Consider the following 13,803-nt stretch of genomic DNA (forward strand, 5'->3'; position numbering starts at 1 on the left):
CTGATAATAATGTGCAGTATTTATTAAGAACACTATTACTGATAATAATGTAGTGTTTATTAATAACACTATTACTGATAATAATGTACATTGTTTATTAAGAACACTATTACTGATATTAATGTGCAGTGTTTATTAAGAACACTATTACTGATAATAATGTACATTGTTTATTAAGAACACTATTACTGCTAATAATGTGCTTTATTTATTAAGAACACTATTACTGATAATAATGTGCAATGTTTATTAAGAACACTATTGCTGATAATAATGTGCAGTATTCATTGAGAGCACTATTACTGATAATAATGTACATTGTTCATTAAGAACACTATTAATGATAATAATATGCAGTATTTATTAAGAGCACTATTAATGATAATGTTGTGTTAATTAAGAACACTATTACTGATAATAATGTACATTGTTTATTAAGAACACGATTACTGATTATAATGTGCAGTGTTTATTACGAACACGATTACTGATAATAATGTGCAGTATTTAATAAAGAACACCATTACTTGTAATAATGTGCAGTATTTATTAAGAACACTATTACTGATAATAATGTGCAGAATTTATTAAGACCAGTATTACTGATAATAATGTGCAGTGTTTATTAAGAGCACTATTACTGATAATAATGTGCTGTATTTACGAAGAGATCTATTACTGATAATAATGATCTGTATTTGTTAAGAACATTATTACTGATAATAATGTGCTGTATTTATTAAGAGCACTATTACTGATAATAATGTGCAGTGTTTATTAAGAACACGATTGCTGATAATAATGTGCAGTATTTATTGAGAGCACTATTACTGATAATAATGTACATTGTTCATTAAGAACACTATTACTGATAATAATGTGCAGTATTTATTAAGAACACTATTACTGATAATAATGTAGTGTTTATTAATAACACTATTACTGATAATAATGTACATTGTTTATTAAGAACACTATTACTGATAATAATGTGCAGTATTTAATAAAGAACACAATTACTGATAATAATGTACATTGTTCATTAAGAACACTATTACTGATAATAATATGCAGGATTTATTGAGAAAACTATTACTGATAATAATGTGCAGTATTCATTGAGAGCACTATTACTGATAATAATGTGCAGTATTTATTAAGAACACAATTACTGATAATAATGTGCAGTATTTATTAAGACAACTATTACGGATAATAATGTGCAGTATTTATTAAGAGCACTATTACTGATAATAATGTGCTGTATTTACTAAGAGATCGATTACTGCTAATAATGTGCAGTATTTATTAAGACAACTATTACGGATAATAATGTGCAGTATTTATTAAGAACATTATTACTGATAATAATGTGCTGTATTTATTAAAAGCACTATTACTGATAATAATGTGCTATATTTATTAAAAACACTATTACTGATAATAGTGTTCAGTTTTTATTAAGAGTACTATTACTGATAATAATGTGCTGTATTTATTAAAAACACTATTACTGATAATAATGCGCAGTATTTATTAAGAACACTATTACTGATAATAATGTGCAGTATTAATTATGATCAGTATTACTGATAATAATGTGCAGTATTTATTAAGAACAGTATTACTGCTAATAATGTGCAGTATTTATTAAGAACAGCATTGCTGATAATAATGTGCAATATTTATTAAGAAAGGTATTACTGATAATAACGTGCTGTATTAATTAAGAACACTATTACTGATAATAATGTGCTGTATTAATTAAGAACACTATTACTGATAATAATGTACAGTGTTTATTAAGAACGCTATTACTGATAATAATGTACATTTTTTTTAAGAACACTATTTCTGATAATAATGTGCAATGTTTATTAAGAACACTATTGTTGATAATAATGTGCAGTATTCATTGAGAGCACTATTACTGATAATAATGTACATTGTTCATTAAGAACACTATTACTAATAATAATATGCAGTATTTATTAAGAGCACTATTACTGATAATGTAGTGTTTATTAATAACACTATTACTGATAATAATGTACATTGTTTATTATGAACACTATTACTGATAATAATGTACAGTATTTATTAAGAACACTATTACTGATAATAATGTGTAGTATTTATTAAGAACACTATTACCGATAGTATTGTGCAGTATTTATTAAGAACACTATTACTGATAATAATGTGCAGTATTTATTAAGACCACTATTACTGACAATAATGTGCAGTATTTATTAAGAGCACTATTACTGATAATAATGTGCTATATTTACTAAGAGATCTATTACTGATAATAATGTGCTGTGTTTATTAAAAGCACTGTTACTGATAATAATGTTCAGTATTTATTAAGAGCACTATTACTGATAATAATGTGCTGTATTTATTAAAAACACTATTACTGATAATAATGCGCAGTATTTATTACGAACACTATTACTGATAATAATGTGCAGTATTTATTAAGAGCACTATTATTGATAATATGTGCTGTATTTATTAAGAACACTATTACTGAAAATAATGTGCAGTATTTATTAAGAACAGTATTACTGATAATAATGTGCAGTATTTATTAAGAACAGTATTACTGATAATAATGTGCAGTATTTATTAAGAACAGCATTGCTGATAATAATGTGCAATATTTATTAAGAGCACTATTACTGATAATATGTGCTGTATTTATTAAGAACACTATTACTGATAATAATGTGCAGTATTTATTGAGAACACTATTACTGATAATAATGTACAGTGTTTATTAGGAACAATATTACTGATAATAGTGAGCAGTATTTATTAAGAACACTATTACTGATATTAATGTACAGTGTTTATTAAAAACACTATTACTGACAATATTGTGCAGTATTTATTCAGAACACTATTAATGATAATAATGTGCAGTATTTAATAAAGAACACTATTACTGAAAATAATGTGCAGCATTTATTAAGAACACTATTACTGACAATAATGTGCTGTATTTATTAAGAGCACTATTACTGATAATAATGTACAGTGTTTATTAATAACGGCATGACTCTGAATAATCTTCTTCACCCAGAGAGTGGTAAGAAAGTGGAACTCGCTATCACAAGGAGTAGTTGAGGCGACGAGCATAGATGCATTTATTAGGAAGCTCGATGAACACACGGGTGAAGGAATTCGAAGGATGTGGTGATCGTGAGATGAAGAAGGCTGGGAGGAGGCTGGCGTGGAGAACAAACATTGGATAGCCTTTTTTTGTTCTGTACATTCTTTGTAATTCTTTATATTACTGATACTAATAATGTGCAGTGTCATTCGCCCAGTTATTATAAACACAACCTCACACTTACCCCATTTTCTCTATTTTACAGTCCGGGTTCCTCAGAGCCGCAGAGACTAGTTTCACTCCTGAGTCTCCCAGTATATTTGCCTTCCTAACTGCTTGCTGCACCTGCATATGGAGAAGGATAGGTCTGGCCCAAAAGTTAAAATTCTAAATTGGGGAAAGGCCAATTTTGATGGTATTAGACAGGAACTTTCAGAAGTTGATTGGGAGAGTCTGTTGGCAGGCAAAGGGACGTCTGGTAAGTGGGAGGCTTTCAAAAGTGTGTTAACCAGGGTTCAGGGTAAGCACATTCCTTATAAAGTGAAGGGCAAGGCTGGTAGAAGTAGGGAACCTTGGATGACTCGGGAGATTGAGGCACTAGTCAAAAATAAGAAGGAGGCATATGACATGCATAGGCAGCTGGGATCAAGTGGATCCCTTGAAGAGTATAGAGATTGCCGGAGTAGAGTTAAGAGAGAAATCAGGAGGGCAAAAAGGGGATATGAGATTGCTTTGGCAGATCAGGCAAAGGTGAATCCAAAGAGCTTCTACAAATACATAAAGGGCAAAAGGGTAACTAGGGAGAGAGTAGGGCCTCTTAAGGATCAACAAGGTCATCTATGTGCGGAACCACAAGAGATGGGTGAGATCCTGAATGAATATTTCACATCGGTATTTACGGTTGAGAAAGGCATGGATGTTAGGGAACTTGGGGAAATAAATAGTGATGTCTTGAGGAGTGTACATATTACAGAGAGGGAGGTGCTGGAAGTCTTAACGCGCATCAAGGTAGATAAATCTCCGGGACCTGATGAAATGTATCCCAGGACGTTATGGGAGGTTAGGGAGGAAATTGCGGGTCCCCTAGCAGAGATATTTGAATCATCCACCGCTACAGGTGAGGTGCCTGAAGATTGGAGGGTAGCAAATGTTGTGCCTTTGTTTAAGAAGGGCGGCAGGGAAAAGCCTGGGAACTACAGACCAGTGAGCCTGACATCTGTAGTGGGTAAGTTGTTAGAGGGTATTCTGAGGGACAGAATCTACAGGCATTTGGAGAGGCAGGGACTAATTAGGAACAGTCAGCATGGTTTTGTGAGAGGAAAATCATGTCTCACGAATTTGATTGAGTTTTTTGAAGGGGTAACCAAGAAGATAGATGAGGGCTGTGCAGTAGACGTGGTCGACATGGACTTCAGCAAAGCATTTGACAAGGTACCGCATGGTAGGTTGTTACATAAGGTTAAATCTCATGGGATCCAAGGTGAGGTAGCCAATTGGATACAAAATTGGCTTGACGACAGAAGACAGAGGGTGGTTGTCGAGGGTTGTTTTTCAAACTGGATGCCTGTGTCCAGCGGTGTGCCTCAGGGATAGGTGCTGGGTCCGCTGTTATTTGTTATTTATATTAATGATTTGGATGAGAATTTAGGAGGCATGGTTAGTAAGTTTGCAGATGACACCAAGATTGGTGGCATTGTGGACAGTGAAGAAGGTTATCTAGGATTGCAACGGGATCTTGATAAATTGGGCCAGTGGGCCGATGAATGGCAGATGGAGTTTAATTTAGATAAATGTGAGGTGATGCATTTTGGTAGATCGAATCGGGCCAGGACCTACTCCGTTAATGGTAGGGCGTTGGGGAGAGTTATCGAACAAAGAGATCTAGGAGTACAGATTCATAGCTCCTTGAAAGTGGAGTCACAGGTGGATAGGGTGGTGAAGAAGGCATTCAGCATGCTTGGTTTCATTGGACAGAACATTGAATGCAGGAGTTGGGATGTCTTGTTGAAGTTGTACAGGGCATTGGTGAGGCCACACTTGGAGTACTGTGTACAGTTCTGGTCACCCTATTATAGAAAGGATATTATTAAACTAGAAAGAGTGCAGAAAAGATTTACTAGGATGCTACCGGGACTTGATGGTTTGACTTACAGGGAGAGGTTAGACAGACTGGGACTTTATTCCCTGGAGAGTAGGAGGTTAAGGGGTGATCTTATAGAAGTCTATAAAATAATGAGGGGCATAGATAAGGTCGATAGTCAAAATCTTTTCCCAAAGGTAGGGGAGTCTATAACGAGGGGGCACAGATTTAAGGTGAGAGGGGAGAGATACAAAAGGATCCAGAGGGGCAATTTTTTCACTCAAAGGGTGGTGAGTGTCTGGAACGAGCTGCCAGAGGCAGTAGTAGAGGCGGGTACAATTTTGTCTTTTAAAAAGCATTTGGACAGTTACATGGGTAAGATGGGTATCGAGGGATATGGGCCAAGTGCAGGCAATTGGGACTAGCTTAGTGGTATAAACTGGGCGACATGGACATGTTGGGCCGAAGGGCCTGTTTCCATGTTGTAACTTCTATGTTTGCTTTCAGTGAGTGGTGTGCAAGGACACCCAGGTCCCTTTGTACATTAACATTTCCCAATCGACACCATTTATTTAATAACCTGCCTTTCTGTTTTTCGTTCCAAAGTGGATAATTTCACATTTATCCACATTATACTGCATCTGCCATGTATTTGCCCACTCACTCAACTTGTCTGAATCGACTTGAAGACTCTGTGCGTCCAACTAACAACTAACAATCCCACCTCGTTTTTTTATCGTCGCCAAACTTGGAAATATTACATTTGGTTCCCTCATCCAAATCATCGATATAATTTGTGAATTGCTGGGGCCCAAGCAGTGATCCTTGCGGTCCCCCACTAGTCACCGCCTGCCACCTAGAAAAAGACCCATTTACTCCTGTTCATCGCAACATATCGAGGGAAATTTTGAGCATCTCTATTGTCCAACTGTTAGAGATTACAATTGAGGAATAGTTAAGAAAAACATTTTACGCAAAAGAATCACTTACTTTATATTCAATTTTATATGAATTTATGTAGTTTAATATTAGAATTAAAGATTGCAGATACAACTAACAGTACAATAGCTGCAGAAAATTTTACTACAGCATTCCCAGAGGCCAGCTGACACGTTTACATTTATATTCGCTTTAGTACTCCCAACTGGAGACTCAGTTCCCTTCTGAATCCTTTCAAACCAGTGTTTTTTGTGCAACGTTGGGGACATAATATTTAACAGGCCTCGGAGCATGCTGATGAGAGATAGTACCGAAAGCCGGAGAAGGGCCATGCAGGATCTGCTGTACTGGCATTTCGACTAAGCTTAAAAACATGAGCATAGGTCTGTGAGGTGGGAGATGAGGAAGAGAGCCATCTGGAGCGTTGAACTCACCCGAATGTAATGTTTGTATCTTCTGCAGCAAACCATCCTTTGTAATGTCGGTTTGTTGGCCGTGAGTATATGTAACATCTAATCTTTAAGGAAACTTCAGGTGTTGAACTGCATGTTGAATTCATCCTTGGACTGCAGCACCTTGTCTGTATTATTACAAAATTGCCCAGGTATGTCCTATCCACAAAAAGCAGGACAAATCCAATCCGGCGAATTAACGCCACATCAGACTACTCTCAATCGTTAGCAAAGTGATGGAAGGATTCGTCGACAGTGCTATCAAGCGGCACTTACTCACCAATAATCTGCTCATCGATGCTCACTTTGGGTTCTGCCAGGACCACTCGGCTCCAGACCTCATTACAGCCTTGGTCCAAACATGGACAAAAGAGCTGAATTCCAGAGGTGAGGTGAGAGTGACTGCCCTGGAAACCAAGGCAGCATTTGACCGACTGTGGCACCAAGGAGCCCTAATAAAATTGAAGTCAATGGGAATCTGGGGGAAAACTCTCCAGTGGCTGGAGTCATACCTAGCAAAAAGGAAGATGGTCTTGGTTGTTGGAGGCTAATCATCTCAGCCCCAGGACATTGCTGCAGGAGTTCCTCAGGGCAGTATCCGAGGCCCAACCATCTTCAGCTGCTTCATCCATGACCTTCCCTCCATCATAAGGTCAGAAATGTGGATGTTCGCTGATCATTGCACGGTGTTCAGTTCCGTTCGCAACCCCTCAAATAATGAAGCAGTCCGAGCCCGCATGCAGCAAGACCTGGACAACATCCAGGCTTAGGCTGATAAGTGGTAAGTAACATTCGCGCCATTTACGTGCCAGGTAATGACTATCTCCAACAAGAGAGAATATAACCACCTCCCCTTGACATTCAACGGCATTACCATCGCCGAATCCCCCACCATCAACATCCTGGGGGTCACCATTGATCAGAAACATAATTGGACCAGCCACATAAATAGATTGGCTACAAGAGCAGGTCAGAGGCTGGGTATTCTGCGGCGAGTGACTCACCTCCTGACTCCTCAAAGCCTTTCCACCATCAACAAGGCACAAGTTAGAGTTTGATGGAATACTCTCCACTTGCCTGGATGAGTGCAGTTCCAACAACACTCAAGAAGTTCGACACCATCCAGGACAAAGCAGCCCGCTTGATTGGCACCGCATCTACCACCCAAAACATTCACTCCCTCCAACACCGGCGCACTGTGACTGCAGTGTGTACCATCTACAGGATGAACTGCAGCAACTCGCCAAGGCTTCTTCGACAGCACCTCCCAAACCCGCGACTTCTACACCTAAAAGTACAAGGGCAGCAGGCACATGGGAACAACACCACCTGCACGTTGCCCTCCAAGTAACACAGCATCCCGGCTTGGAAATATATCGCCGTTCCTTCATCTTCGCTGGGCCAAAATCCTGGAACTCCGTCTGGGAGAACCTTCATCTCACGGACTGCAGCGGTTCAAGAAGGCGGGCCACTCCACCTTCTCAAGGGCAATAAGGGATGGGCAATAAATGCTTGCCTCGTCAGCGATACCCACATCCCATGAACGAAAAAAAAGAGAAGCAAAGGAGGAAATGGCGGGGCTCTGATCATCATGTTCCGATCCTCTCTGGCTGCAGGCGTGGTTCTGGAGGATTGGAAAACTGCTAATGTTGTACCGTTGTGTGAAAAGGGAGGAAGAGATAAACCGAGTAGTTATAGGCCAATCAGTCTAACCTTGGTGATGGGCAAATTATTGGAATCGATTCTGAGGGAGAATATAAATCGTCTTTTAGAAAGGCAGGGACTATTCAAGGACAGTCAGCATGGATTTGTTAAGGAACGTTCGTGTCTGACTAACTTGATTGAATTTTTTGAGCAGATCACAAATAGAGTCGATGAGGGTAACGCATTTTTTATAGTCTGCATGGATTTTAGCAAGGCTTTTGACAAGGCCCCTCATGGCAGACTGGTCAAAAAAGTAAAAGCCCATGGAATCCAAGGGAAAGTGGCTAGTTGGATCCAAAATAGGTTCAGTGGCAGGAAGCAAAGGGTAATGGTTGGCGGCCGTTTTTGCGACTGGAAGGCTGTTTCCAGTGGGGTTCGGCAAGGCTCAGTACTCGGTCCCTTGCTTCTTGTGATATATATTAATGATTTGGACTTGATTGTGGGGGGCTTGATCAAAAAATTTGCAGATGATACAAAAATTGGCCGTGTGGTTGATGGTGAGGAGGAAAGCTATAAGGCTGCAGGAAGATATCAATGGACTGGTCAGGTGGGCAGAAAAGTGCCAAATGGAATTCAATCCAGAGAAGTGTGAGGTAATGCATTTGGGGAGGGCAAACAAGGCAAGGGAGTACACAATTAATGGGAGGATACTGAGAGGTGTAGAGGAAGTGAGGGACCTTGGACTACGTGTCCACAGATCCCTGAAGGTAGCAGGGCAGGTTGATAAGGTGGTTCAAATTTAAACGGGATACTTTCCTTTATTATCCGAGGCATAGAATACAAGAGCAATGAGGATATGATGGAACTGTATAAAACATTGGTTAGGCCCCAGCTTGAGTACTGCGTACAGTTCTGGTCACCACATTACAGGAAAAATGTGATTGCACGAGAGAGGATAGAGTGGATTTTAAGAGGATGTTGTCAGGACTGGAGAATTATAGATACGAGAGAAGATTGGATAGGCAGGGTTTTTTTTTCTTTGGAACAAAGGAGGCTGAGGGTAGATTTAATTGAGCGATATAAAATTATGACGGGACCAGATAGAGTGGATAGAGAGTACCTCTTTCGATTCGCAGAGGGGTCAATGACCAGGGGGCAGAGATTTGAATTAATTGGTAGAACGACTAGAGGGGAGATGAGGATTTTTTTTCACCCAGAGCGTGGTGGGGGTTTGGAACTCACTGCCTGAAAGGGTGGTAGAGGCAGATATCCTCAACTCGTTTAAAAATACCTGGATGATCAATTGAAGTGCCGCAACCTACAAAAATAAGGACCAAGTGCTGGAAAGTGGGATTAAGCTGGATAGTTTTTCTACGGCCGGCACGGACTCGATGGGCCGACTGGCCCTCTTCTCTGCCGTAACTTTCTATGATTCTGTGAAGTTCTCCGCGTCCTGGAGAGAAAGAAACAAAGGCGGAATAAAAGAGACAGAGGGAGAGTAATCAAGAGACAAGGAGAATTTAAACAATAGCGGCAGGGAGAGGAAAGAAAGGAAGATAGGAACAGGAGAAGGAAATAAAAATGAATGAGGAAAGAGGACAAGTGGGAAGGGCAAATCAATGAAAGAAAGAGGGGATGGAAAAGTGCAAGATTCTGAAGTAGAAAAGGGAAACAGTGAGAATGTTAAAGAGAGAGGACGAGGAAATGTTTTAAAAATATGTCAACGAGAGAGCGATGGAACCAGAGACAAGGAAAGTGTGAATAGATGACGTCCATCCGTGAACCAGAGGGTCTGTGAGGGAATAGAGGTGAAATATGTTTTCAAAGAGAAACGTCAATACAGACAGCGGATGGGAGCGATTGGGGCCTCAGACATAAAAGGGCATGAACGAGAGAAAGTGTGAAAGAGAGAGGGAATAGAAAATATGAAGCAGGAGCGAATGTAAGAGCAACGGGTAACAACCGAATTCTGGACAGAAAGTTATAGAGGGAAAGAGAGACTGGCAACGAGAGAGAAAATCGAATTGAGAAGAAACGAGTGAATGGGAGAAAGAGACAGGCGGTGGGGCAGACCTTGACTTTGTGTGATAATGTAAGACGGGTGATAGTGAGTCGACAGCCCGTTTTACATCTCTCCCGCTTTTTTATTTCCATTGTCGTCAACGACAGTGTTCTGACACAGGGGAATATCGTGTCAGAGCATTAATGGCCCATCCACTTAATATCGGCAACCGCAGTATGTCCGAGAACCAGAAAATGTACTTAAATGATCTTCATGCATTCAGAAACTAATCAACATTGGCTTTGATATTAATGGTCCCTGATTTAATTCTTATAGCAAAGTAAATAGAATCAAAGTGGGCCATAAGGGTGATGTTCTCCTGATAACACATTCTGTAGTTAAAATATAACTACAGGACATTCCAGTACAGCCGAATCCATGACAACCGGACCAAGTTAAGATTAGCATTAAGTCACCTTAATATTTGAAGCGGGTTTTAAATGCAGACTTCATATTTCCAGTCAAAGTCGAGGTTAGAACGGCAAAAGTACAAAGAATACAATCAGTAAATGATCAACAGAAAGGAGTTTAATATAAACTGCACTCGTGATGTATAAGGACAGAGCCGCACCCTGTTCAAGTCTCTCAGCTCCGTGAATGAACAAGCTGTGGACTTTGTGCTCTATGAATATTTACACAGTTATTATTAGATTAAAGGGCGGGAATCACTTCACTGCATCGAGAAAAGTTCATTGAATGGCACAAAAACAGGTTTGTTATCTGATAACATCCAGATATGGAAACTTGACAAACTCACTCACCTTAGAAGTATTTTTCTCAAGTTTACCCTCTTGTTTTACGTCCACCTATGTCAAGGCTGGGGCCGATATCAATGGGAACAACATGACTGAATATGATAGAATTGTCGGAATGGAAGTTTCATTCATTATTTTAAAATCGATTTTCTCCTCATATTTTATGTCCCGTTCTCCCTTTCTGGCTCTCGTCCAATTCTGAAGGCGTTGATTCTTTGCTGGGGGTACACGAGACCCCTGAAATAGCCTGTTTACAATATTAACCTATCAACTCTTTGATGCGGTTCTGTTAAATTCCTTTGCCTGTTACTTTAATTAACTCATTTGCCCAGTCAGGTGCTGAATTCCTCGCTAAGAGTTCATTCGGTCGTTAGCTGGAGCCCCTTCGTAAATATATTCTCAAATATATTGGCTGTTTCTACCTGAATTGTAAACACTTACAACTTGACTACAGATGGGGGAGAGAGGAAATGGTCATATACCTGAAGCTGCACCTGGCCTGGTCAAGTCACATATTGAGTAGAGTTCTGTTAACTGCAGACAAAATGGCTGTACAGGCCTTATCCTCAGTACAAAGGAGAGTAAGGCGTCATGTAGTCCATCTCTGGGGGAAGAGCTATGAGTGCGGTTTAGATCAGACAGGGTGCTGCAAGCGACAAATTCCATTACTCAGGTTGAAAATCATGCAACGTAATAAATTAATTAATGAGATAGAGAACGCTTATGTTTTAAGTAGGCAAGTTTAGGAGAGGCCCAGGAACTAACGCATTCGACACAGCGAGTGGTCAGGAACTCGAGCCCGTTGGAAGGACGGCACTGGGATCAAGGACACTTGATTCATTAAACGTGCTGTAATTGGGAAGAGGGGCGGTACATGCTTCCAGCTTTGTTCATCGCAACATATCGAGGACAATTTTGTGCATCTCTATTGTCCAACTGTTAGAGATTACTGTTGAGAAATAGTTAAGAAATCCATTTCACGTTAAAGAAGCATCCAATTCATTTATATTTTTAAATTTTAACCATAGCTAATCACTCCCTTTGTAACCTGCAATTTCATGCTTGAGCCCTCTCAGGGAATACTGAAGATAAACAAGATAGTGGCTGAGTAGAATTCTGACGGCCTTTTGAAGTGAATAAGACTTTTAATTCAGGGTTGCAAAGATAGCAAGCAGGAAGATAGCGCCATCTATGGTAGCATGTTGGAATGACAATTTGTATTAATTTTAAATAGGGAAAACCTTATAGAAAATGAAAGGCTCAGCAAGCAAAAAACTGGAGTTGCAAGGCGTGCCAGTTATCACGAATAAAAGCCTCCGACTGATCAGATGCAGTCGCCGTGTCGGTTGGGCGCTCACCAGCGATAACACGAATGGCCGGAGTCTACACACACATAATACTCCAATTCAAAGAAGCTCCAGTGAAAAGGACAGCGCGCAAGAAAGTCTTCCAATATCAGAAATCAAGTCGAACGGTGAACGGCACGGTAGGAGATAGGAAAAACATAACATTAATGACCCTACAAGAGGCAACTCACGTGGAACTAACCGACCCGCGAGAACTGCAGCCGATAAAAGATTCAAACTCCTCCAGAGAACATGAAACAGCCCGCGGGAGGCGATATGTTGGAAAGTGGTCAAGTTAAAATGATTGAAAGCCTCGAAGGAAAAGACATCAATAACATTTTACCAGGTAGGAAGACTTTCTTTAAAATTAATATTCGGAATGTGGTTGTCTCTCGCCATTTATTACCCATCCCTGGATTGCTCTGTGCATTTGGGTTGCTCTACGGGCCAATTCAGAGGGCGGTTAATAGTCAACCATGTTGGTGTGGGCCTGGAGTTACATGTAGACTAGGCTGAGTAAGGACGGCAGGTTTCCTTCCCTAAAGGACATTAGTGAACCAGATGGGTTTTTACAGCAATCTAACAGCTTCCTGGTCACTTTTACTGGCCCAAGTTTATCATTTCCAGACTTTTCAAACAGAATTCAAATTCTCTAACTGTCAGGCGGGGATTTTGAATTCACATCCACTGAATTATTTTCCAAGCCTCTGAATTGCTAGTCCGGTAACCTAAGCACGGCGTTTTTATGTTTAAAGGAAGTAAGATTGTTCCATAGCAAGGAGTCGCCAAGGGATAGATTTTCCTCTTGACAGCCTAGACGTTCGCCATCACAGCGGGCGGAGCGCAGAGAGGAAAATCTGGCGGGAAGGAGCGCATGCAGTGAAAAAAATCCAACTAATTTTCTTCCATTGATTTTGATGGAAGGAAAATCCGGCGAGTTCTGCATCAGGCGTGCAATCCTCCAGGTCAGATTTTCCTCTCTGCGCTTCGCCTGTATGGTCAAGGCAAAGATCGACTCAAAGGGCTAGATTTTAAAATGGTGGCGGGATGGCAGCGGGGCGGGGGTGGGGGGGGGGGAGTCAATGGGCGCGCGGCAAACCCGAATAATAAAAACTTACCAATCCCCATGCGATCATGACTTAATTTGTGCCGCTTCACCTAGTTTCCGGGTTTGCCGTCCGATAGCTGTGCAGTGAACAGGTGCATAAATAATCAATGAGGCTAATGGAATGCTGGCCTTTACATCTAGAGGACGAGGGTACAAGGGGGCAGAAGTTATGCTTCAGCTATACAAATTCCTGGTTAGACCGCACCTGGAGTACTGTGAGCAGTTCTGGGCACGGCACCTTCGGAAGGACATATTGGCCTTGGAGGGAGTGCAGCGGAGGTTTACTGGAATGATACCCG

At 40.2% G+C, this 13,803-nt stretch overlaps 1 pseudogene; it reads right to left on the reverse strand.

Moving 5' to 3' along the window:
• Nucleotides 1-6,491, reverse strand: part of LOC137318134 (beta-1,3-galactosyl-O-glycosyl-glycoprotein beta-1,6-N-acetylglucosaminyltransferase 3-like) — a 122,806-nt pseudogene extending 116,315 nt beyond the window's left edge.
• Between the last annotated feature and the right edge of the window lie 7,312 nt (nucleotides 6,492-13,803).

This window comes from Heptranchias perlo, unplaced genomic scaffold, assembly GCF_035084215.1.
Source record: "Heptranchias perlo isolate sHepPer1 unplaced genomic scaffold, sHepPer1.hap1 HAP1_SCAFFOLD_65, whole genome shotgun sequence".
NCBI lineage: Eukaryota > Metazoa > Chordata > Chondrichthyes > Hexanchiformes > Hexanchidae > Heptranchias > Heptranchias perlo.